Source organism: Emys orbicularis, chromosome 5, assembly GCF_028017835.1.
Source record: "Emys orbicularis isolate rEmyOrb1 chromosome 5, rEmyOrb1.hap1, whole genome shotgun sequence".
In the NCBI taxonomy this organism is placed as follows: Eukaryota; Metazoa; Chordata; order Testudines; family Emydidae; genus Emys; species Emys orbicularis.
Window position 1 is genome coordinate 99908293 of NC_088687.1, and position 26653 is coordinate 99934945.

Below are 26653 nucleotides of genomic sequence, written 5' to 3' on the forward strand. Positions count from 1 at the left end.
CGACTCCGGCCTAAGGCCGCAGCTCAAAGTCGACGCTCGGCTGCCTGCCGAGAAAGAGGGGGGCCTGGATTCCTCCCCCCCCTCACGACCACCACTCCCAAGAGAAGGAGGCAGGTGGTGGTGGTCAGGGACTCTCTCCTCAGGTGGACTGAGTCATCTATCTGCCATCCCGACCAGGAAAACCGAGAAGTGTGCTGCTTGCCAGGAGTTAGGATTCACGATGTGACGGAGAAACTGCAGAGACTCATCAAGCCCTCGGATCGCCAACCCCTTCCTGCTTCTCCATGTGGGCACTGATAATGCTGCCAAGAATGACCTTGAGCGGATCACTGCTCTGGGAAGAAGGATAAAGGAGTTTGAGGTGCAAGTGATGTTCTCGTCCATCCTCCCTGTGGAAGGAAAAGGCCTGTGTAGAGACCATCAAATCATGGAAATCAACAAATAGCTATGCAGGTGATGTCGGAGAGAAGGCTTTGGATTCTTTGACCATGGGATGGTGTTCCAAGATGAAGGAATGCTAGGCAGAGATGGGCTTCACTTAACGAAGAGAGGGAAGAGCATCTTCGCAAGCAGTCTGGCTAAGCTAGTGAAGAGGGCTTTAAACTAGGTTCACCAGGGGAAGGAGACCAAAGCCCTGAGATAAGTGGGGAAGTGGGATGTCGGGAGGAAGCACGAGCAGGAGAGCGCAAGAGGTGAGGACTCCTGCCTCATACTGAGAAAGCAGGATGATCAACGAGTTATCTTAAGTGCCTATACACAAATGCAAGAAGCCTGGGAAACAAGCAGGGAGAACTGGAAGTCCTGGCACAGTCAAGGAATTACGATGTGATTGGAATAACAGAGACCTGGTGGGATAAATCACATGATTGGAGTACTGTCATGGATGGATATAAACTGTTCAGGAAGGACAGGCAGGGCAGAAAAGGGAGGAGTTGAATTGTATGTAAGAGAGCAGTATGACTGTTCAGAGCTCCAGTATGAAACTGCAGAAAAACCTGAGAGTCTCTGGATTAAGTTTAGAAGTGTGAGCAACAAGGGTGATGTCGTGGTGTCTGCTATAGACCACCAGACCAGGGGGATGAGGTGGACGAGGCTTTCTTCCGGCAACTAAAAGAAGTTACTAGATCATGGGCCCTGGTTCTCATGGGGGACTTCAATCAACCCGATATCTGCTGGGAGAGAAATACAGCGGTGCACAGACAATCCAAGAAGTTTTTGGAAAGTATAGGGAACAATTTCCTGGTGCAAGTGCTGGAGGAACCAACTAGGGGCAGAGCTCTTCTTGACCTGCAGCTCACAAACAGGGAAGAATTAGTAGGGGAAGCAAAAGTGGATGGGAACCTGCGAGGCAGTGACCATGAGATGGTCGAGTTCAGGATCCTGACACAAGGAAGAAAGGAGAGCAGCAAAATACAGACCCTGGACTTCAGAAAAGCAGACTTTGACTCCCTCAGGGAACTGATGGGCAGGATCCCCTGGGAGAATAACATAAGGGGGAAAGGTGTCCAGGAGGGGTGACTGTATTTTAAAGAATTCTTATTGAGGTTGCAGGAACAAACCACCCCAATGTGTAGAAAGAATAGTAAATATGGCAGGCGACCAGCTTGGTTTAACAGTGAAATCCTTGCTTATCTTAAACACAAAAAAGAAGCTTACAAGAAGTGGAAGATTGGACAAATGACCAGGGAGGAGTATAAAAATATTGCTCAGGCATGCAGGAGTGAAATCAGGAAGGCCAAATCACACTTGGAGTTGCAGCTAGCAAGAGATGTTAAGAGTAACAAGAAGGGTTTCTTCAGGTATGTTAGCAACAAGAAGAAAGTCAAGGAAAGTATGGACCCCTTACTGAATGAGGGAGGCAACCTAGTGACAGAGGATGTGGAAAAAGCTAATGTACTCAATGCTTTTTTTTGCCCCCGTCTTCATGAACAAGGTCAGCTCCCAGACTACTGCACTGGGCGGCACAGCATGGGGAGGAGGTGACCAGCCCTCTGTGGAGAAAGAAGTGGTTCAGGACTATTTAGAAAAGGTGGATGAGCACAAGTCCATGGGGCCGGATGTGCTGCCTCTGAGGGTGCTAAAGGAGTTGGCAGATGTGATTGCAGGGCCATTGGCCATTATCTTTGAAAACTCATGGCGATCGGGGGAGGTCCCAGATGATTGGAAAAAGGCTAATGTAGTGCCCATCTTTAAAAAAGGGAAGGAGGAGAATCTGGGGAACTACAGGCCACTCAGCCTCACCTCAGTCCCTGGAAAAATCATGGAGCAGGTCCTCAAGGAATCAATTCTGATGCAATTAGAGGAGAGGAAAGTGATCAGGAACAGTCAGCATGGATTCACCAAGGGCAAGTCATGCCTGACTAACCTAATTTCCTTCTATGATGAGATAACTGGCTCTGTGGATGAGGGGAAAGCAGTGGACATGTTATTCCTTGACTTTAGCAAAGCTTTCGATACGTTCTCCACAGTATTTTTGCCAGCAAGTTAAAGAAGTATGGGCTGGATGAATGGACTATAAGGTGGATAGAAAGCTGGTTAGATCATCGGGCTCAATGGGTAGTGATCAATGGCTCCATGTCTAGTTGGCAGCCGGTATCAAGCGGAGTGCCCCAAAGGTTGGTGCTGGGGCCAGTTTTGTTCAATATCTTCATTAATGATCTGGAGGATGGCGTGGACTGCACCCTCAGCAAGTTTGCAGATGACACTAAACTGGGAGGAGTAGAAGATATGCTGGAGGGTAGGGATAGGATACAGAGGGACCTAGACAAATTAGAGAATTGGGCCAAAAGAAATCTGATGAGGTTCAACAAGGACAAATGCAGAGTCCTGCACTTAGGACGGAAGAATCCCATGCAGTGCTACAGACTAGGGACCGAGTGGCTAGGCAACCTAGCCTAGCCTAAAGTTCTGCAGAAAAGGATCTAGGAGTTACAGTGGATGAGAAGGTGGATATGAGTCAACAGTGTGCCCTTGCTGCCAAGAAGGCTAACGGCATTTTGGGCTGTATAAGTAGGGGCATTGTCAGCAGATTGAGGGACGTGATCATTCCCCTCTATTCGGCAAGGGTGAGGCCTCATCTAGAGTAGTGTGTCCCACTTTGGGCCCCACATTACAAGAAGGATGTGGAAAAATTGGAAAGAGTCCAGCGGAGGGCAACAAAAATGATTAGGGGGCTGGAGCACATGACTTACGAGGAGAGGCTGAGGGAACTGGGATTGTTTAGTCTGCAGAAGAGAAGAATAAGGAGAGATCTGATAGCTGCTTTCAACTACCTGAAAGGGGGTTCCGAAGAGGATGGATCTAGACTGTTCTCAGTGGTAGCAGATGACAGAACAAGGAGTAATGGTCTCAAGTTGCAGTGGAGGAGGTTTAGGTTGGATATTAGGAAAAACTTTTTCCCTAGGAGGGTGGTGAAGCACTGGAATGGGTTACCTAGGGAGGTGATGGAATTTCCTTCCTTAGAGGTTTTTAAGGTCAGGTTTGACAAAGCCCTGGCTGGGATGATTTAGTTGGGGATTGGTCTGGCTTTGAGCAGGAGGTTGGACTAGATGACCCCCTGAGGTCCCTTCCAACCCTGATATTCTATGAACTATCTCATTGTCAGGGTCACTTTGGGTTGAAAAAAACTGCAGACCGGTTGTCTACTGTAAGTTGGTGACTAGGAATGTATAAAGACATTGAAACCTGTCATAACAACTGCCTAGTGTGTGCAGCCAACAATGCAGATCATCAACTCACTAAAGGACCAACAAGACACCAACAGGTGGATGGCCCATGGTCAAGACTTCAAATTGACTATATAGGACAGGGGTGGGCAAACTTTTTGGCCTGAGGGCCACATCTGGGAATAGAAATTGTATGGTGGGTCATGAATGCTCACAAAATTAGGGTTGAGGTGTGGGAGGGGTGAGGGCTCTGGGGTGGGGCCAGAAATGAGGAATTCAGGGTCAGGGAGGGGGCTCTGGGCTGGGGCACGGGGTTGAGGTGCAGGAAAGGGTGCAGGCTCTGGCTGGGGATGCGGGCTCTGGGGTGGGGCTGGGGATGAGAGGTTTGGGGTGCAGGAGGGTGCTCCGGGCTGGGATCGAGGGGTTTGGAGGGCAGGAGGGGGATCAGGGCTGGGGCAGGGAGTTGAGGCGTGGGGAGAGGCTCAGGGGTGCAGGCTCTGAGTGGCGCTTACCTTAAGTGGCTCCCGGAAGCAGCAGCATGTCCCTTCTCTGGCTCCTACGTGGAGGCATGGCCAGGTGGCTCTGCACGCTGCCCCATCCGCAGGCACTGTCCCTGCAGGTCCCATTGGAGCATTGGAGGGGGCCATTGGAGCGCATAGGAGCCAGAGAGGGGCCATGCTGCGGCTTCTGGGAGGCGCGTGGTGCAGCCCCCGACCCTGTGCCCCAGCTGGAGCGCTGGATAGGGGCAAGCCCCAGACCCTGCTCCCCAGTGGGAGCTCGTGGGCCGGCGTAAAACGGCTCGGCCCACGGGCCGTAGTTTCCCCACCCCAATATAGGACCATTGCCAAACACTGCACGAGGAAACAAATACTGTCTCGTAAGAACATAAGAACATAAGAAAGGCCGTACTGGGTCAGACCAAAGGTCCATCTAGCCCAGTATCTGTCTACCGACAGTGGCCAATGCCAGGTGCCCCAGAGGGAGTGAACCTAACAGGCAATGATCAAGTGATCTCTCTCCTGCCATCCATCTCCATCCTCTGACGAACAGAGGCTAGGGACACCATTCTTACCCATCCTGGCTAATAGCCATTTATGGACTTAGCCACCATGAATTTATCCAGTCCCCTTTTAAACATTGTTATAGTCCTAGCCTTCACAACCTCCTCAGGTAAGGAGTTCCACAAGTTGACTGTGCGCTGCGTGAAGAAGAACTTCCTTTTATTTGTTTTAAACCTGCTGCCTATTAATTTCTTTTGGTGACCCCTAGTTCTTGTATTATGGGAATAAGTAAATAACTTTTCCTTATCCACTTTCTCAACATCACTCATGATTTTATACACCTCTATCATGTCCCCCCTTAGTCTTCTCTTTTCCAAACTGAAGAGTCCTAGCCTCTTTAATCTTTCCTCATATGGGACCCTCTCTAAACCCTTAATCATTTTAGTTGCTCTTTTCTGAACCTTTTCTAGTGCTAGAATATCTTTTTTGAGGTGAGGAGACCACATCTGTACACAGTATTCGAGATGTGGGCGAACCATGGATTTATATAAGGGCAATAATATATTCTCAGTCTTATTCTCTATCCCCTTTTTAATGATTCCTAACATCCTGTTTGCTTTTTTGACCGCCTCTGCACACTGCGTGGACATCTTTAGAGAACTATCCACGATGACGCCAAGATCTTTTTCCTGACTCGTTGTAGCTAAATTAGCCCCCATCATGTTGTATGTATAGTTGGGGTTATTTTTTCCAATGTGCATTACTTTACATTTATCCACATTAAATTTCATTTGCCATTTTGTTGCCCAATCACTTAGTTTTGTGAGATCTTTTTGAAGTTCTTCGCAATCTGCTTTGGTCTTAACTATCTTGAGTAGTTTAGTATCATCTGCAAACTTTGCCACCTCACTGTTTACCCCTTTCTCCAGATCATTTATGAATAAATTGAATAGGATAGGTCCTAGGACTGACCCTTGGGGAACACCACTAGTTACCCCTCTCCATTCTGAGAATTTACCATTAATTCCTACCCTTTGTTCCCTGTCCTTTAACCAGTTCTCAATCCATGAAAGGACCTTCCCTTTTATCCCATGACAGCTTAATTTACGTAAGAGCCTTTGGTGAGGGACCTTGTCAAAGGCTTTCTGGAAATCTAAGTACACTATGTCCACCGGATCCCCCTTGTCCACATGTTTGTTGACCCCTTCAAAGAACTCTAATAGATTAGTAAGACACGATTTCCCTTTACAGAAACCATGTTGACTATTGCTCAAGAGTTTATGTTTTTCTATGTGTCTGACAATTTTGTTCTTTACTATTGTTTCAACTAATTTGCCCGGTACCGACGTTAGACTTACCGGTCTGTAATTGCCGGGATCACCCCTAGAGCCCTTTTTAAATATTGGCGTTACATTAGCTAACTTCCAGTCATTGGGTACCGAAGCCGATTTAAAGGACAGGTTACAAACCTTAGTTAATAGTTCCGCAACTTCACATTTGAGTTCTTTCAGAACTCTTGGGTGAATGCCATCTGGTCCCGGTGACTTGTTAATGTTGAGTTTATCAATTAATTCCAAAACCTCCTCTAGTGATACTTCAATCTGTGACAGTTCCTCAGATTTGTCACCTACAAAAGCCAGCTCAGGTTTGGGAATCTCCCTAACATCCTCAGCCGTGAAGACTGAAGCAAAGAATCCATTTAGTTTCTCCGCAATGACTTTATCATCTTTAAGCGCTCCTTTTGTATTTTCATCGTCAAGGGGCCCCACTGGTTGTTTAGCAGGCTTCCTGCTTCTGATGTACTTAAAAAACATTTTGTTATTACCTTTGGAGTTTTTGGCTAGCCGTTCTTCAAACTCCTCTTTGGCTTTTCTTATTACACTCTTGCACTTAAGTTGGCAGTGTTTGTGCTCCTTTCTATTTGCCTCACTAGGATTTGACTTCCACTTTTTAAAGGAAGTCTTTTTATCTCTCACTGCTTCTTTTACATGGTTGTTAAGCCACGGTGGCTCTTTTTTAGTTCTTTTACTGTTTTTCTTAATTTGGGGTATACATTGAAGTTGAGCCTCTATTATGGTGTCTTTAAAAAGGGCCCACGCAACTTGCAGGGATTTCACTTTAGTCACTGAACCTTTTAACTTTTGTCTAACTAACCCCCTCATTTTTGTATAGTTCCCCCTTTTGAAATTAAAGGCCACAGTGTTGGGCAGTTGAGGTGTTCTTCCCACCACAGGCATGTTGAATGTTATTGTATTATGGTCACTATTTCCAAGCGGTCCCGCTATAGTTACCTCTTGGACCAGCTCCTGCGCTCCACTCAGGATTAAATCTAGAGTCACCTCTCCCCTTGTGGGTTCCTGTACCAGCTGCTCCATGAAGCAGTCATTTAAAGTATCGAGAAATTTTATCTCTGCATTTCGTCCTGAAGTGAAATGTTCCCAGTCAATATGGGGATAATTGAAATCCCCCACTATTATTGGGTTCTTAATTTTGATAGCCTCTCTAATTTCCCTTAGCATTTCATCATCACTATTACTGTCCTGGTCAGGTGGTCGATAATAGATCCCTAATGTTATATTTTTACTAGAGCATGAAATTTCTATCCATAGAGACTCTATGGAACCTGTGGATTCGCTTAAGATTTTTACTTCATTTGAATCTACACTTTCTTTAACATATAGTGCCACTCCTCCCCCTGCACGGCCTGTTCTGTCCTTCCGATATATTTTGTACCCCGGAATGATTGTGTCCCATTGATTGCTCTCAGTCCACCAGGTTTCTGTGATGCCTATTATATCTATATCCTCCTTTATCACAAGGCACTCTAGTTCACCCATCTTATTATTTAGACTTCTGGCATTTGTGTACAAGCACTTTAAAAACTTGTCCCTGTTTATTAGCCTGTCTTTTTCTGATGTGCCAGATTCTTTTTTATGTGGCTGTTTATCATCTGATCCGGCCCTTACATTATACTTTTCAGTCCTCTGCTCCTGACTATAACCTGGAGATTCTCTATCATCAGACTCTCCCCTAAGGGAAGTCTGTGTCCGATCCACACGCTCCTCTGCAGCAGTCGGCTTTCCCCCATCTCCTAGTTTAAAAACTGCTCTACAACCTTTTTAATGTTTAGTGCCAGCAGTCTGGTTCCACTTTGGTTTAGGTGGAGCCCATCTCTCCTGTATAGGCTCCTCCCATCCCAGAAGTTTCCCCAGTTCCTAATGAACGTGAACCCCTCCTCTCTACACCATCGTCTCATCCACGCATTGAGACTCTGAAGCTCTGCCTGCCTACCTGGCCCTGCGCGTGGAACTGGGAGCATTTCTGAAAATGCCACCATAGAGGTCCTGGATTTCAGTCTCTTCCCTAGCAGCCTAAATTTGGCTTCCAGGACATCTCTCCTACCCTTCCCTATGTCATTGGTACCTACATGTACCACGACCACCGGCTCCTCCCCAGCACTACACATAAGTCTATCTAGATGCCTCGAGAGATCCGCAACCTTCGCACCAGGCAGGCAAGTCACCATACGGTTCTCCCGGTCATCACAGACCCAGCTATCTACATTTCTAATAATCGAATCTCCCATTACTAACACCTGCCTTTTCCTAGAAACTGGAGTTCCCTCCCCCGGAGAGGCAACCTCAGTGCGAGAGGCAACCCCAGAACCATCTGGAAGGAGGGTCCCAACTATGGGAAAGTTTCCCTCTGCTTCCATTGACTGCTCTACTTCCCTGGGCCCTTCTTCCTCCTTAACAGCACAGGTGCTGTCTAAGCGGAGGTGGGACAATTCTACAGTGTCCCGGAAAGCCTCATCAACATACCTCTCTGCCTCTCTCAGCTCCTCCAGTTCCGCCACCCTGGCCTCCAAAGTCCGTACATGGTCTCTGAGGGCCAGGAGCTCCTTGCACCGACTGCACACATACGCCACCCGCCCACAGGGCAGGTAATCATACATGCAACAGTCGGTGCAATAAACTGGATAGCCCCCACTCTGCTGCTGGGCTTCTGCCTGCATTTTATCCTAGTTAGTGAAAGGGTGGTTTACAGAAGGAAGTTTTGGAATGTGGTTTGGTTTATAGGTTTTAGGGGGGGGCCACGGGGATGGGGTTACGGCTGGCGAGGGACTCCCACTCCCTTCCCACCTCCCCTTCTAAACTCCCTTGCGAAACTCCCTGTTAGCAGCCCCTGGTCGCTTGTGCGCGGCTTTATAAAGCCCTGGCCTGAGTGAATGCCCCGCCCACTGAGTAAGGCTCAGCCAATTACCAGAGGCTTCGAGCTTTCAAACCTGCCTCCAACTGCCAGCCAGAGCACACGGTCCCTCAAACAACCAACCAAACAAACACAAGCTCAGCACACAGCAAGTAACCCCCAAACTCAAACAAACACACACTACAGACAGTCACTTACCCCACAGATGCTGTATTAGCTCCTCCTTCACCTGGAGAACTCCCTTGCGAAACTCCCTGTTAGCAGCCCCTGTTCGCAAAGCTCCCTGGTCGCTTGTGCGCGGCTTTATAAAGCCCTGGCCTGAGTGAATGCCCCGCCCACTGAGTAAGGCTCAGCCAATTACCAGAGGCTTCGAGCTTTCAAACCTGCCTCCAACTGCCAGCCAGAGCACACGGTCCCTCAAACAACCAACCAAACAAACACAAGCTCAGCACACAGCAAGTAACCCCCAAACTCAAACAAACACACACTACAGACAGTCACTTACCCCACAGATGCTGTATTAGCTCCTCCTTCACCTGGAGAACTCCCTTGCGAAACTCCCTGTTAGCAGCCCCTGTTCGCAATGCCTTCACAAAATGGGTAGAGGCATACCCGACTAAAAATAATACTGCAGTTACCATCGCCAAGAGCCTAATGGAACAAACTTTTGCCAGATTCGGGCTTCCTAACATCATTGATTCTGATGGAAGGACCACATTTTGCGGGGGATATAATGAGAGCTTTATGTCAGACATTAGGGATACGTCAACATCTTTCACATCGCAGACCATCTGCAAAGTTCCAGATTAGTTGAGTGTACAAATCATACTATCAAGGCAGCCTTAAGGAAAATTGTGAGTGCAGATAGCAAGAACTGGGATCAAAAGTTGCCCCTAGTTCTAATGGCCTTAAGATCAACAGCTGCAGCCCATGGATATACACCTCATGAGGCACTCACAGGTAGATTAATGAGAACTCCCGAACATTGGTGGGTAGGAAGGGCGCCTCCTGATAATTATCAACCTCGGGTACTAACAGACAGGTATATAGAAAAGCTGCTAAATGACATATCTGTTATACAAAATAGAGTAGCAGTCAAGTTAAAAGCAAATGCACAGGTAATAGAAAAAAGATTAGGAGAGTCTCTTAAATTAATTAAATGGAACATCAGCGACAAGGTCCTTTACAAGTACTACTCGGAAAAAGGACATGGGCTAACTCCTAGATGGGTAGGGCCTGTCCCTATAGCAAACAAGGCTAGCCCCACTGTCTATCAGCTTCAAATAAAAGGAAAACGGGGACCTTGGTACAAGTGGTTTCATAGCTCACAGTTAAAAACCTGGAAGGGTTTTATAACATAGGAAGTTAATATAAATTACTTAACCTGTTTTGTTTGCTCACCCCTAGGTACAGCTCCTCTATCGTCACCTAACCATAAATGTTGTTTTACTTTATATTTGTGCTTACCTGTATGTAATATGTTATGGAGAAGTGATGGAGAACACTATTTTTGTTATATGGAGGTACAGGATAAAAATTCTGCGAAAATGCCCAAAGATCTAATATCACCTTATCATCAGGCGCAAGGCCATTTCACCATCTATGTGTACATAGAGTGTGGGAGCTGCATTGTGATATGGCAGCAAGAGACTGCTAATACGTCTCTAATAGCAGTAGCCGATGTGACAGGCGCATTAAAAAGAGCTACTTAGCATAAGAGCAGAGAGGATGACACACTTTCAAAAGCTACCAGCAGCAGACAGGCATCCAGATGCCAGAGTGAGGCAATGGTGTGCATGGCCAGAGGCAGAAAAAGGTGCCTAGGGAACTTTTACTACAAAAATTTATTGAATTTAGGCGCTGACAGGGTTAGCGGCCGAATGGGAGTTTTATGGATTTCAATGGTGCCTAGAAAGGAGACTTATGTATCTAAATACCTTTGTGGATCAGGGCCTAAAAGATAGTATGATAACATATTATATTTGAGAAACAAGATGGGATACTTAAAAGCCACCAAGCTAATACGATTAAAAAAGAATTAGAGATTTGTGTGGTTAATGAGAACATCCACAACTAAATTACATAGGATTTTTTTTTTAAGTTTCTAAAGGGATATAAACCTTCATGCTTCAGTACATAAGCCACATATTAACTGTAGGGCGAACTGATTCAATTTGAATAATCAAGTGAAAAAAAACTCAGTTAAAATAATCAATTTTAAAGCAACTTTTCCATTTGTACTTCACTTATTGTCTAAAGAAAGGTGCACCCTCATTGGTTGATATGACCACTAAACATGTCGATTTACAACCAAATAGAGCCTTTACACTAGATGTGGTACATCTTTTTGCTACCTAGAGGGTACACTATAACCAGGGTAAGTTTCCATGGTGGAAAGTGAAGTGAACCCATCATAGCTCAAGTAGAGAGAAGCTATAAAATAGGAGTATGAGATCACCCAGGAGGGCTCAGTGGATGACCTTGATGAGATACATGATGGTGTCTCCTGGAGTCACCGGCCGGGTCCCCAACGCCTGTGATCATTTTGCCAGTCTCTTGCACCCAGCACAGTTCCTGGGACTCCACTCCATCAAGCACTTAATACAGTATATGACCTATTTTGCCATATTTCTAAAGCTTGACCTCAAAAGGTACAATCAGGAAAAACATCTTTATATAGAAAAGCAGCCTTTAACTCAACATTTTTAATGGAGACTCGTGAATTCAGTATATTAATTTTTTATTTAAATGTTTTAAGAGATTATAAATTTTAGTCTTAACATATTTTGTATTAAATTCAGATTTTCTTTTTAAAAAGAAAACTGTTTAAAATTAAAACATTTAAAAAAATTTTTAAAAAATCATCGATTTTTATCCCCCATGATTAACCAACAGGATGAGGAAGAAACTTCCCCAAACAAGCAGACTATTCCATAATTGACTGCTGAAGGGTTTCTTGTGCCTCTCTCTGCAGAATCTGGCACTGGCCACTCTGAGGCAGGACACTGGACGATATGGACCACTAGTCTGATTTGGCACGGCAGTTCCTATGCTCCTACTGGCCTGTGCACAGATGTACACTGGCATACTCAAGCTATATTTTACGTTAAAATGCATGAGACTGTTATGAGACTAGGTAGATGAAGGAATACATACATTATAGCTTGGGAATCGGCAAGAGGGGAAGGCAAAAGAAACTGTGTCCATTGGATAAATCACTGATATTGCACCTCAGATTTCAGTTTACACATCCAGCCTTCTGTCTTAACTAAATAAGTTGGCAGTCTACACTCGGTTTATAATGGATAGTAACCAATCCATATTTATAATTCAGTAAATCTTGGCCTAACTGGTGACTGCTGCTTAGAACAGCCACATGACAAAAGCTAGCCAAGACGTTAATTCATCCCTTAACATTATTAAAAGTCTTTAATTCTTTTTGTCAAGATTTTCTGGAGGAGTAGACTAAATACATTTTAAAGGATTAAAGTAAGAAAAACATAATTAACAACAAAATATGCAAAGAAAAAACAGTGTATAAAGCCTGATCACTATGTTTTCTCCCCAATAGGAGTATTTCCTGCCATGCAAATTAACTGTTGTGAAGCTATTTCCCTCCTGTCTGACGTCCATTCTCACTGCCCAGTAGTCAGTTATATTTATTATTATTAATCTAATTTGTATTGTACTTTCTGTAGGGCAGAGTCCATACTTATGTGCCTGTAAAAACATGAGCCACATTTATGGCACTACACACAAATAATTATTAACAATAGAAGCTGTGATTGAGACTACTGGCTAGACTGCCTGAAATTTTTCACATTACAGCTTTGCCTACTCAGTATTTTGTTTGTGGAACCAAGAGCCAAAATTTCTAGTATTACCCCTCAAATTCTTTTTCTTTGCAAAAAACATTCACATGCAAATTAATGGCTGCTGAGAAGCTATCTCAAATGTTTGCATGTGGTTTAAGCATTCTAACAGAGCTAAGTATGACTGCACTCATTCACAGCTCTAAAAAGGAAAAATGTCAAAATCTAGAATTCATGGAGACTCAGTTCTCCAAAACAGCTCATACTTTATAAAACAAATCCTATTTGAGATTGGACAGCTCAAGAGATTGGGTAATGGTATTTTAAAATCATGTGATTAATCTACGATCAGTTAAAGGATAAGGACTGAAGAGCATTTAAGGACTCATGCACCCCTGAGAACAAACTTTTAATACTATGGCTGGTGTGATGAACCTGCTAAACAGGTGACTACAATCCCCATCAAGCCTCTCCCCACTGCACATCCCTTTCTTCCTGGCCTGGTAGGAGGAAGGACCGTGACCCAGGAAATGACTGGACACTTTTGGGAAGCAACAGAGCCATGGCTAGCCAGGAGCTGCAGAGACGCTGGATTCAGATATGAACCCCCAAGAATTGTACATAGAGTTAGAGCCCTGCAACCTAACCTGAAACCAACAGGACCAGACTACAAGTGTCATGTCCAGATTGGGTCAGGTCGGGTGGGAAAACAACTGGATTCTCTTGGGCTCAGGTTGGTTCTCCTCCTCCTGCCGGTGGGGTCGCCACAGCTGTGGCTGCATGTCCGCTCCTGCCGCCTTGCTACACTGTGTGCCTGTGGAGTGAGTGCACTGAGGCGTCACAGCACCTCTCACTCCGCAGCAGACTTGCAGTGCAACTGGGAGTGAGGGACAGCAGGAGCCGGGCACACAGCCACCACCATGCCAACCACACAGGCAGGAGCAAGAGACAACCCCATGGACAGGAGGCAGCAGCAGCAGCAGTACTGATTCAGATTCAGGGTGAAGGATTGAGTCGGAAAATGACTCAATCCTTTTAGGAATGGGCTGGACCTAAAAATTAGGCCCAACCAGACTTCTAAACAGAGTCACATGTAGAACAGGTTATGACTGCTGGACATTACAGCTGGGTGCAGACTGTGTGGGACTTACAAGGGGAGCAGCAATGAATAGGCAGGGAGCCAGTGCAAAGGGGCCCCAGTGAGAGATACACCACTAAGTGATCCCAGCCTGGAAACCTGCAAGCCTCTATTTGCTTTGATTAGAGGCTGGATTGGAGAGGACACCCCAGGCACTAGCCCTGAAGAGCCCTAACTCTTGACTGGATGGCCTCCAGTGGCCCAAAGAAGAACCACTATTACTTACTTTGAACTGTAATTTGAACTGTACCTAGGGTATTTTCAACCTTCCCCTTTTCTGCAAGTCCTAGTAAAATACCCTTGCACTTAGCTATGTGTCTGTGTATTAACTGGGCTCACCAGAGCCTACACGATGTAGCTGCCAAAGCACCTACAATGCTTGCCTCAAAGTTGCAGTAAATCTCACATGCTACTGGTACCTTAGGGGTTTGGTGTACTCCAGCATTGAGCAGCCATAATAATTACACTGGTGATGGTAGAGGAGAATCAGAATAATAATAATTACACTGGTGATGGTAGAGGAGAATCAGAAGCCCACATATAATCCTGAAATTTATCCTGCGGCAAAGCTTATTTTATCGTCATTATACCTATGTTTGAAAATCTGCATTTACACTTAAATACAATAATATAAGAATAATAGAAGAGGTATAAATAAGTTAGTCGTTCTGACTTCAGGAAGTTGTGGGTTGTCAGCACTTGTCAGGATCCATCCCTAAGCCAGATAAAAATGAGGCATGCCAGCAATGAGGGTTTAAGTGATTTTACCCCAAAACTAAACATCCCAGATAATGGGAATCTTAAGACACCTTATAAGGACGTAGTGATTTGCAGACAGTGCTGGGCATCTGCTCTTTGAAACATCAGGTCCTTCTAAAAGGTGAGTCAAGTTGGGTACTCAAAAACTGAGGCACTCAGATTCACTAGTGACACTGAAAATTCAGGCCAGATATATAAGAAATAGCTCTGAAACCCTGTAACACATTCTTTCATTTACTTCATGTTGTTGCGGGCTGCTTTGTAGCAGGTATTAGAGAACAAGCGACTCCTCATGGGAATTTTGAGGGGGAGAGGAGAGACAGCTTGTTTCATGATCATTCCCAAATGATTAGTTTCTTCACTCAATTATTACTACCAAGAATATTTTTCTATGAATGAGAGACTTACTTGTCTTACTTCTTCCATGTCTCAAGTCATTATCCTCTGTGACATTATATTCCTCAGAGAATCTAAATTATGCCACCATAAAGAGATGCGTTAAGCAAATGCTAGGCATGGAAAGTAGGAAGAGATTAACCCAAGGAAGAAAGATTCTGTTTTCATACAACTCTAAACAAGTGAGGAGAAAAATATTTAAAATCAATCAGATTATTCTCTAAACTGCATGATTATTAAAGTTTGCCATTGTGTCAGTCTTTAAATGCCATTTTAATGTGAAATAAGGCAAATGTAATTTTTACATCAGTCTGCGTCTAAATTTTATAAATCCTTTTAGGCAGGGACAATTAATAATCTCAAGGGAATATTCCAATTGATCTACAAGTTTTCACAAATGGTTTTAGCTAAAAATCTATGGAATTTCTGTATTTGGCGCTAGTTTCTATGCCCAATGTCAATGTAAGGCAAGGGTTATTTCAAAAGCATGCTTTACACTGAAAAAATAGGCATGTTAGCCACACATAGTTTTTATTTTTTAAACCTTATTTTATTTAAACTAGGTACATAAAATACCATAGCAGTGTCAGATGAATTGTGTCATATTGAGGACATTTCAAGCTGTGCTTTTTATGTGATTGTTGTGCTTAAGCAGCAGCTACCATCTGACCTTTATAAGGATAACAGGAGAAACTTAATGAAGGAAAACATCCGAGTGCTGTACAAAAAGAAAGGATTTTTTCCACTTTGGCATTCAGGGCAAAGCCATATAAACGGTTTTGCTAGTTCAGCCACTGAAAGTTCATCACTTGGTAGCTCCGATTATTAATCGAACAGAACTGTCTAGCACTATTTTCACCACATATTTACAGTATCACTTTAGTTATCCAAAACTCCTTGTTATTCAAACAAGAATCATGTTCCTGACATGTATTAGTTAGAGTGAAAGTTCCCTTGGATTACCTGAAACCTCAAATATCTGAACCTATTCTATGTCCCCTTTTAAATGGAGGACCCACTGAATACTTATGCCAATTGTATATCACTAGGGCTATGTCTACACTAGCATTTTTGTAGGTATAACTTGTGTCGCTCAGGGGTGTGAAAAAACACCCCTCCGACTGACAGAAGCTACACCGACAGATGCGCCGGTGTGCACAGCGCTATGTCAGCGGGAGAGTGTCTCCCGCCAACATAGAGCAACTACACAAGTGATCTTACAGCAGCACAGCTGCATTGTGCCATTGTAAACTTACTAGTGTAGACATGGCCTAATCTTTGCAACTCCAGAAGCAGTTAGAAAACATCACGTTTATCATCCAATAGACACACTGAGTTTGGACTGAAAACTTGTATCAAGAAGAAGACAACTTATAGAATAATCCTGCCGTGGAGGAGGGAGGCTCACTCCTGTAGGCTGTGGGACTGACAAAGACCTGGTGAGATGGGGTAAGATGTGCCCAGCTAGCGCCCTGCTAGCCATGGAGCCAATGCTGCAGGAGGCAGCATTCTAAGATGTGGCTCTGAGTAGGTCTACAAAGCAACACTGACGGTGGGCGACATTCAGCCATAGGCTGGCCCTTCCTTCACAAGTACATGTCCAAATGACATCAGGGCAGCTATACCTGCTACCACAAGGACTTCACTAAAACAGTAACAACTCTAAGCACAATTGTCATGAGTCCGAGCATCTGGCAGCTGGGTCTGCTGTCCTGGCTCAGAGCAGCACAGGAAGACTCCACCGAGGAGCTGGGTGGGAAGTCTGAGCACCAATGTGAAGTTGAGGACATGATGGCAGTCCAGAACATACAGCTAGAGTGAAAGCCTGCCAGCAATCCTGTTACAATTACAACTGTAATGCTAGGAGAGGAGGCATCCATTCCACTATCCCTAAAACTGTTCCGAGAACCAATTGAGGAGAAGTAACTTTCTTCAGTAAAGTTGATTGGAAACATTAAAATACTTTTAAAACAAAGTCCAGTGCAACCCATTTGTCTTAAAGCTGAATAATAATCACAAGCAATGGACTGCTCTGACAACGATAGAAGGCAAGGAATAAACAACCAGCTTCATCAGCTTAAAGTCTGAGGACAGACGCTCCACACCATGAGGTTCAGTTCAGCTAGAAGATTACACAGAAGGTGGCCGGAGGTTGTGGGGGAGTAGTGCTCCCACACTGGTTTCCTGGAACCTGCTTACTGATTGCCAATTAGCGGGGTTGTGAAGCATAAGATACGCTTTTGCAACATACTGCTGTTAATCAGACTTTCACTAACAGCCGTAATAAGAGGAGATTGGGTACCAACACCACAAAATTTCTGCTAACAAATGGAAAAAGGAGCTTCAATGAAAGTTAATCAGACAAGGCTGTATCATATTTAATAGACTTAATTCTGAGTTTTGCACAGGCCTAGCATGATTCAGGTTGAAGACTGGAGCTGGCAAGTTAACACGCCTTAAGGTTAAGGAGGAGCTACTAGAAGCCAAGCAGTCTCTGAAGAACCTGGAAGGGACATGAGCTGAGTCTGGAAAAAGATCACTGTAGAATCAGGCATAAGCACATCCTACTTATGCCCTCTCTGATCTGGATTGTCCCCTTTGCACTAAAGTTAATCGCCTCTCACTCTCGGCCACTTACAGTAGTGGCTAAGGGCCACCCAAGAATGGAGCCTCATTGCGCTCGGTGCGGTACAAACAGTACCTACCTAGACAAGTTTACAGTCTGAATAGACAAGACAGACACATGGGGGGGGGAAGGAAGAGAAGAACAGAGTGGAAAATGTGATAGCCGCAAATGTTATGCTAGTTCCACAATTATTTAGGGGTTACTTAGGAGAGGATAAGCTAAATGGGGGGGGGGGAAGGAACGAGGGGCTGGGGAGGAGAGAAGAAGAACAGGACTGGTGCGAAGCTGAGGTGAAGAGTCTGTGAGAGAGGGGAAGAGGAATCAGAAGAGTTGGAGCAAGCAACCAATCAGAACTGAGCAGAAATCATCCTGGCAAAGCTGTAGGAAATTATTTGAATGTCCAAAGGTCCCTGCTTTGGCTGCTTTTGCTCCTACCAGCTGGAGTCTCTGCCAGCTCCTTTCTGCAATTGTTCCCCAAAGCCACATGGGGTGGGGGGAGCAGGAGAGGCATCAGCTGGGTCCTACTGCCTCCCAAATGGTGGAGGTCTCTCCTGCACTGTTCTGTGTCCAGTGGGTCTGGGGGAGGATTGCAAGCAGTTAATTCCAACAGATGCTAATGACACCTACAAAGTAAAGCACGCAATAGCTTCAGATAGCCCCATTTACCAATACCTAAGGGACATGGCACGTGTCTTGTATTTTGAAATTTTACCTCCAACTCAGCTGAGCTCAACTGTCTGGCTTCTAGCCACAGGAGTGGGGGATCCAGGTGGGAAAATCCAGAATAACGAATTTTAGGGGGGATAAAACGACAACCCCTGGAGAACAGGGGAAAGAGTGAGGCACAGACTGCTGGGAAGCAGACTGAACCCTCAGTCCCCAGAGGGTAGGAATGTCTGAGATAAGCTCTGCATACCTAAGCCTGTAGGCAAGACGTGTGAATGCAAGATAGACGAGGTGAGTGAGGTAATATCTTTCTCTCACCAACAGAAGTTGGTCAAAATAAAAGCGATTACCTCACCCACCTTGTCTCTCCAATATCCTGGGACTGACATGGCTACACACCCATACAACAATGGAAGATGTGCATGGAGAGATTTTATTGTGTTATAACCCTTTACTTCTGTTATGCTTTGTTCCTTTTTTGATTAAACATCACTTTGTTTTGAAAAGGCTTTTTTGGGATCTCTCTTCTCCATTAGATCACAGCTCCCAAAGCAAAGACTTGCAGAGGCCAAACCCAGCCAGAGCTGCTCAGCAACCACAGGTGGTACACACGGTACTCTAGCTCGGGATCCAGTCCAGAATGGAAGAATCATGGGACTCCACCCTGGGAGCGGTAAAGGTGCCCGTCTTCAGTGAGGCTGGAGGTCAAAGGTATAGCTAGCCCTGATCCATGGCACAAGTAAAAACATTTTGTTCAGGTTCTGCCAATTGAAAATCCTTGATTTTCAACAAAAACATTTCTTATATCCATTGTGATAGACGCAGGCCAGTTGGGTACAGCAGAATAGCAGAAGGCAGATATACTGGCCACTGGATTAACAGTTTTCTGTTCCCTGACTGACCAGAGCAGGGGCTGCTCCAGGCTAATGAGAACACCTGACTCCAATTAACCTGCAAAGAGTCAAGTGAGGCCATTAAGCTAATGTGACCACCTGACTCTAATTAAGGCCCGCTGATACTATAAAAAGGGCTCACTCCAGTCAGGCAGAGGAGAGCCAGGGAGCCAGAGGAGAGGAAGTGCGGCTGAAGGACTGGTTAATGAAGACACCCTCAAGTTATTGATAAGGGAGCCCTAAGATAAGGGAGAAGCAGGAGAGCTGTGGGGAAGTGGCCCAGGGAAATGTAGCAACTCTGGCAGTGAAAGGTTGGCTGCCAACAGCTGCTACCATTAGGGTCTCTGGGCTGGAACCCGGAGTAGAGGGCGGGCCCGGGTTCCCCCCAACCCACCACTATAGGAACACCTCCTGGGAGGGGAAGTCAGGCCCCTGTCAGGACAGGAGGCCAAACTGTTCTAAAACAAGCCCTAGGGACAACAGAGACTGTGGGAATTCTCTCACCAACCTCCTTGCTGGCTTATGATGAAAAGGACTCAGTAGACTGTAACCCTGGCCCTAGAGAGAGAAGGGCTACGTGGAGGGTCACAGAGAGCCACTGAGGCTAGCATATACCGCCTAGAAGCGCAGGACCCACGGGGACAAGGTCAGAGCTCTGCCACACCATCTACTGGGAATCTACACTTTATATGTTCAAAGTGACCTTGCAAATTGAAGGTGCAATTTATGTCTACTGTTGCACCTATTTAGATAATTATCTAATTGCACTCACAAATCAGGTTGTCAGCTGTCTAAATGGGTGCAGTATTGATAAAGTTGTACCCTCACTTTTGCATTGACGATATTTGAGGCCTCGTTTAAATATGGGGGAAAGTTGGAAGGAGAAATGAGAAAACCCTGTGCATACCACTTTATGCACAGTATTACACAAAAAGCTATGTGAAAAAAATGCTAAGGTTAAAAACTCAAGCACACAAAAGTTAGGAAATGCCAGAATTATGTGCGACCCTAATTTGGCCCCCTTGTGCACATGCATTGACACTGTCTTTAATTATATGATCACATACACCTCTACCCCAATATAACACGACCCAACATAACACGAATTCAGATACAACGCGGTAAAGCAGTGCTCCGGGGGGGGCGGGGCTGCACACTCCGGCGGATCAAAGCAACTTCAATATAACGCGGTTTCACCTATAACGCGGTAAGATTTTTTGGCTCCCGAGGACAGCGTTATATCGGGGTAGAGGTGTAATTTTTTTCCACAGGACAACTGCCTCATTCAGTGCAGAGAATGGATGGTGCTCACTTAATAAGCAGCTATTCAACGTTTTGATTTCTCTACATTGTCAGTGTGTGACCCTAAGCCTTATTTGTGGCACACGCTTCAAACCCTGTTCTGAAGACAGAGTTATTAATTTTCCTCATAGGATTTTCCTATGTTGCTCCTCAATATAGTATCTGAGTGCGTCACAAATATTAATGAATTTATTCTCACAACACCCTTGGGAAGTGAGAGAGTGGTATCATCCCCTTTTTAAAGAAGCAGAGCTGAAGCACTCTGACATTAAAGATCAAAAGCATCCTCTAATTTTGGATGCCCCATTTGAGATTTTTCAGAGTACTTAGTTTTATACAGCACTTCATATTTTCGAAGCACAGCTCCCAGTGATGTCAGCTGCAGCTGCTAGTGCTCAAAACTTTTGCAAATCAGACCTGAGGGTCTCAAACCAGGCACCCAGAAAATAAGAACCATCCACTCCATGTCCACCTGTGAAAAATGTAGTTTAAGAAAATTTCCCAGCATCACACAGGTCATCTCTGGCAGAGGCAGGGATAGAATCCAGTTCTCCAGGGCAGCATCTGCCTTAACCATGAGACCATTGTTTCTTTTCTTTTAATCCCATCTCATTCACCACACACCTTCCAACTTCTGCAGCAAATGAGAGGGGGGGGTCTTACAAACAACAGCCTCTTTCACTACACAATCGTGATTCAACCCCATAGCTGGTTCATCCTGCGCAATGTATGAGGCAGGGGGTCACAAGGAAAAGACAGTATGCGATCACGTAACAAAAGATTGTTAGAGAGTAAAGACCAGTCCAGTAGTTAAGGATCTAGCCTAGGACTCAGAGACCCATTTTCAATTCCTACTCTGCCGACTTACTGTATGACCTTGGTCAAGTCACTAGCCTATCTGTGCCACAGTTCCTCATCTGTGAAATGCGGATAATACTTCCCTACCTCACAGGGGTGATGTGAGGACAAACACACTGAAGACTGTGAGGTGCTGAGAAACTATGATAACGGGGAACATAAGTACCTAAAATAAATCAATGCATGCACACAAGGGGCCAAATTAAGGTTATCCAGGTAAGAGAAGGTTACTCACCTTGTGCAGTAACTGAGGTTCTTTGATATGTGTGTCCCTGTGGGTGCTCCACTTCTGTGCATCCCAGCGCCGTCGATTGGACATTTACGGTAGCAGTGTCCGCGTGGGTCACGCGTGTGCAGTAGGGGTCAGGCAGGGCCGTTGGTGCCACGTCTAGCACATGCATGACCCGAGCCCTCCAGTTCCTTCTCTACCGCAGAATCCCAACTGCGAACTCCGAAGTAGAGGGGAGGAGGGCAGGTAGTGGAGCACCCACAGGGACACACATCTTGAAGAACCTCAGTTACTGCACAAGGTGAGTAACCTTCTCTTCTTCTTTGAGTGCTGTCCCTGTGAGTGCTTCACTTCAGGTGACTGTAGAGCAGTGCCCCTCAGAAGGCAGAAGGGACTTTGGGTTTGTTTGAGTCATAGAGGTAAGTACGGTTAGGCCAACTATGGCGTCAGCCCTGGAATCATGAGTGATTGCATAGCGCTCAGTAAATGTGTGGACGGAGGCCCAAGTGGCTGCCTTACAAATCTCTAATATTGGAACATTGTGTAGAAACGCCATCAAGGTTGAAACAGATTGTGTAGAATGCACTCTGATGTGCATAGGAGGGTCCGTGTTCTGAATATGGTAACACTTTGAATGCATGTGGAGATCCATTTAGGCAATCTCTGAGTGGATATCATGTCGATTGGTGGAGGGGTCTCTGATACCTTCTTCTCTTTGCAAGTGGGATATAAAAATCCAGAGTGCACAGTGACTCGAGAGTCCTTCACTGAGTGGAGCAAATTGTCAGTCTTATTCAAGAACAACTTTTCTCGATCAGAAGGCAAGTCTTCTACTTTCATTTGCAGTTCTCTAGGGATGCCTGAGGCCTGCAACCAGGATGCCCGGTGCAACACTACGGCCCTGGCCGTGGTTCTGGCTGCCACGTCCGTGACGTCCAAAGACGCTTGGAGGGCTGTTTTAGCTATGAGTTGACCCTCATTTACAATGGCCTGAAATCGTGACTGTTTCTCCTCAAGGAGCTCCGCTGTGAACAAGCTAAGTTTCCTATAGTTATCATAATCGTATTTAGCCAACAAGGCCGAATAGTTGGTGACTCTGAATTGTAATGTGCTCGAAGAATAAACTTTGTGCCCGAACAGGTCAAGCCTCTTGTATTCCTTATCTTGTAGTGTCAATCTAAACGGAGTTTGTTTACCGCATTGGTTAGCGGCATCGACTACCAAAGAGTTGGGAGGCAAATGTGAGAAGAGGAAGTCTAGCCCTTTGGCAGGGACGTAATACTTCCTATCTGCCCTGCATGTTGACAGAATTAAGGCCAGCGTCTGCCAGACTGTCTCTGCTGGTTCCAGGTGTAGTAAGATGAGGCCCTGAAACATAAACCCTTATCAGAGGCCCAGTATGAGGCCTGAGGCCTGAACTAAAGTAATGGTCAAGACTTTGCTAATATAAGGCAAAGTTAAGCTGTGAGCCAGAGGCAGGCCCTGCTCACAGAAGCTGGCAAGGAAAGGGCTGATGCTGCAAGAAGATACATACCTAAAAGGTACTGAACACTAGATATCAGAACACTCCAATGCTTGCACATTCCACACAGATAACAAGGAACAAGCTGACCTATCCCAATGACAGGGCCAAAAGGATAATATGATGAATAGAGTTGTTTTGTTCAAACCAACATGGACAAGGTGAGAGGCTGTACCTTGCTACATAGTGGGGCTGTACCTTGCTACGTAGAGGGGTTGCACCTCAATACGTCAGGAGTGATGTGTAACTTGTTTGTACCTGTGTATAAGAATGAATCCCTGGGGTGGTGCCTTGGTCCAGCCTAGGGGGCAGTGGAAAGTCCCGCCACTGACTGAGCTGAGTCCATTGTCAGGGAGCACATATGTACTGGCTAGCAGCACCTTAGCAGCACCTTGGACTTCGTTTGCCCGGGAGCTGGAGACTGTGTATCTTTAAAGGCAATAAACCTGGCCAACGTGCCTTCGTACCTTACTAGAGTCTGTGGTCATTGGGGGTTCTCTCAGGATCTGCTGTGTCAGCTATCTGCGCAGAGCTGGGGCAGCACACAGAGGGAACACACACACGCAGCCGATTGATATCAACATTGAACAGAGCAGAGCACCACACCGGTAGCGTCTGACAACACCAGGATTGAATCATTGATGGGGAGAGTGATCTTGGAAGTAGATGACGGTTGTAGGATTTGTACCAGCTTGTGCTGGTTTGTCTGCACTTCCTCCAACGGGATGTCCTGGCTTTGAACAACCAGGAACTATTTAAGCAGGAACTGCTTGAAGTCGTCCACTGAAGTAGGCGGTGGTGGCATGATCGCCTCATCCAGGGAAGATGAGTGCTGTAGATGTAGCTTCCTGGTCTGTGCCTGTTTCAGTGTCATCCCCAACTTCCTGAACCTCCGTGGGCTGCGGGGTGGGAGAAATGGGGTTAGACCTCAGTTCGCCTCTATGAGCCGTGGGTGGACTGGAGTGAGGGCCCCAGTAAGTTGCCCAGGGTTCCCAGTGTACCCATTGCATTGGGAAGGCCATTGGTGGATACATACACAGTGGTCCGCACCATGGTTGAGCCGTCTTGTTGTAATAGCATCTCGGCCCCATATGGCTCCAAGGTGGTCATCGCTCTTTCGGTGATGAATGGTGTGGTGAGAAAGTGCATGGTTCCTGCACCTCATCATCGTCTTCCCTGGACAAATGTACCACTTCATGAGAAATGTGGGGGATCTCCTCCATAGCCCACGGGGGAGCACTCAGTACCAAGTAATGGGGACTGCGATGCTGATGATACAATCACATTTCTCCGTTGCAGCAGAGACTGTGGCAGTTCTGATGTCGGTACCATCGGTGTTGAGGGGGGTGCTCTCGTCAGTGCCAACAGATGCTGCGGCGGTTTGGTAGGTGCTGGCTTGGTTTTCTCCACTGGTGCCGACTGGGGCGGAGGCATGGTGCCTGAAGAGACGCTCGGTACCGAGCCCCTTACAGGTGAACTCAGTGCTGTGGAGGAGGCATGTCTTCATCTGTGCCTTGATTCCGTCTCCTTCGCTCGGACTTGGCAGTGCCAGTGGTACCCGGAGCATCATAGGTGCTCACCCGAGCATGTGTTGGCATCAGGGATAGCGACCTGGCATGAGACCACCATTGTTTCTGCAGTGCTCTCTGCGGAGACATCTGTGCCCTCTTCCTCAGTCTTTTGGAGGATATGTCTCCTGTTCCTACAGGAGGAGTGCCCAGAGAGGCAGTCCATGTGTACGTTTCAGGTTGGAGAAATTTCTCCATCAAGATAATTTTTAGCCTGAGATCCAGGTCACGCGGGTCTCTAGCTTTCAGATTGCTACAGTGGGCGCATTTTTGTGGAATATGTGCCTCACTGTGACATTGTACGCACAAGGAGTGCCTGTCCAAAATGGGTATTGCTTCGTGGCAGGAGCCACATCGCTTGAAGCCTGGGGAACCAGGCATCTTCACGGTTAACCACCCCCGGTGCAGGATGGATAATTAGAGAACATAAACTTTTTTTGTAATAAAAATAACTATAACACTAACTTTATATATGACTATATGACAATCTTCCTGGACATTCTATTACAGATTTAAAAGTAGCCATAGTTGAACAAAAAAACTTCAGAAACAGACTTCAAAGAGAAACTGCAGAACTAAAATTCATTTGCAAATTTAACACCATTAATTTGGGCTTGAATAGGGACTGGGAGTGGCTGGCTCACTACAGAAGCAGCTTTTCCTCTCCTGGAGTTGACACCTCCTCATCAATTGTTGGGAGTCAACTACATCCACCCTGATTGTATTGGCCCGGTCAACACTGGTTCTCCACTTGTGACGTAACTCCCTTCTCTTCACGTGTCAGTATAATAATGCCTGCATCTGTAATTCTCAGTCCATGCATCTGAAGAAGTAGGTTTTTTATCCATGAAAGCTTATGCCCAAATAAATCTGTTAGTCTTTGTCATAACTATAAAGGGAAGGGTAACAGCTCTCCTGTGTACAGTACTATAAAATCCCTCCTGGCCAGAGACTCCAAAATCCTTTTACCTGTAAAGGGTTAAGAAGCTCGGGTAACCTGGCTGACACCTGACCCAAAGGACCAATAAGGGGACAAGATACTTTCAAATCTTGGGGGGGGAAAGGCTTTTGTTTGTGCTTTTTGTTTAGGGGGTTGTTCGCTCTTGGGACTGAGAGGGACCAGACATCAATCCAGGTTCTCCCCATCTTTCTAAACAAGTCTCTCATATTTCAAACTTGTAAGTAAAAAGCCAGGCAAGGCGTCTTAGTTTTACTTTGTTTTCTCAACTTGTAAATGTACCTTTTACTAGAGTGTTTATCTTTGTTTGCTGTACTTTGAACCTAAGACTAGAGGGGAGTCCTCTGAGCTCTTTAAGTTTGATTACCCTGTAAAGTTATTTTCCATACTGATTTTACAGAGATGATTTTTACCTTTTTCTTTAATTAAAAGCCTTCTTTTTAAGAACCTGATTGATCTTTCCTTGTTTTAGATCCAAGGGGGTTGGATCTGTATTCACCAGGAGTTGGTGGGAGAAAGGAGGGGGATGGTCAATTTCTCCTTGTTTTAAGATCCAAGGGGTTTGGATCTGTATTCACCAGGGAATTGGTGAAAGGTTTCTCAAGGCTTCCCAGGGAAGGGAATTAGCTTTGGGAATGGTGGCAGCGGACCAGATCTAAGCTGGTAGTTAAGCTTAGAAGTCTTCATGCAGGCCCCCACAGTTGTACCCTAAAGTTCAAAGTGGGGATACAGCCTTGACAGTCTTTAAGGTGCCACCGGACTCCTTGTTGTTTTTGTGGATACAGACTAATACGACTACCCCCTGATACTTGACTGCCCCAGAGCTCCATCTTCAGCCGAGGACGGTTCAAAAGGAACTAGAGAGCTCAGGTCGTGTGCGCGCTAGACATGGCACCAGTGTCACTGCGAGATGCCTACTGTACACGCGCAACCAGCACGGACACTGCTACGTAAATCTCTGATCAACAGTGCTGGGACGCACCAACCTCTGAAGTAGAGCACTCACAGGGACAGCACTTGAAGAAGAACCTTAATTCTGGTATTTCCTAAC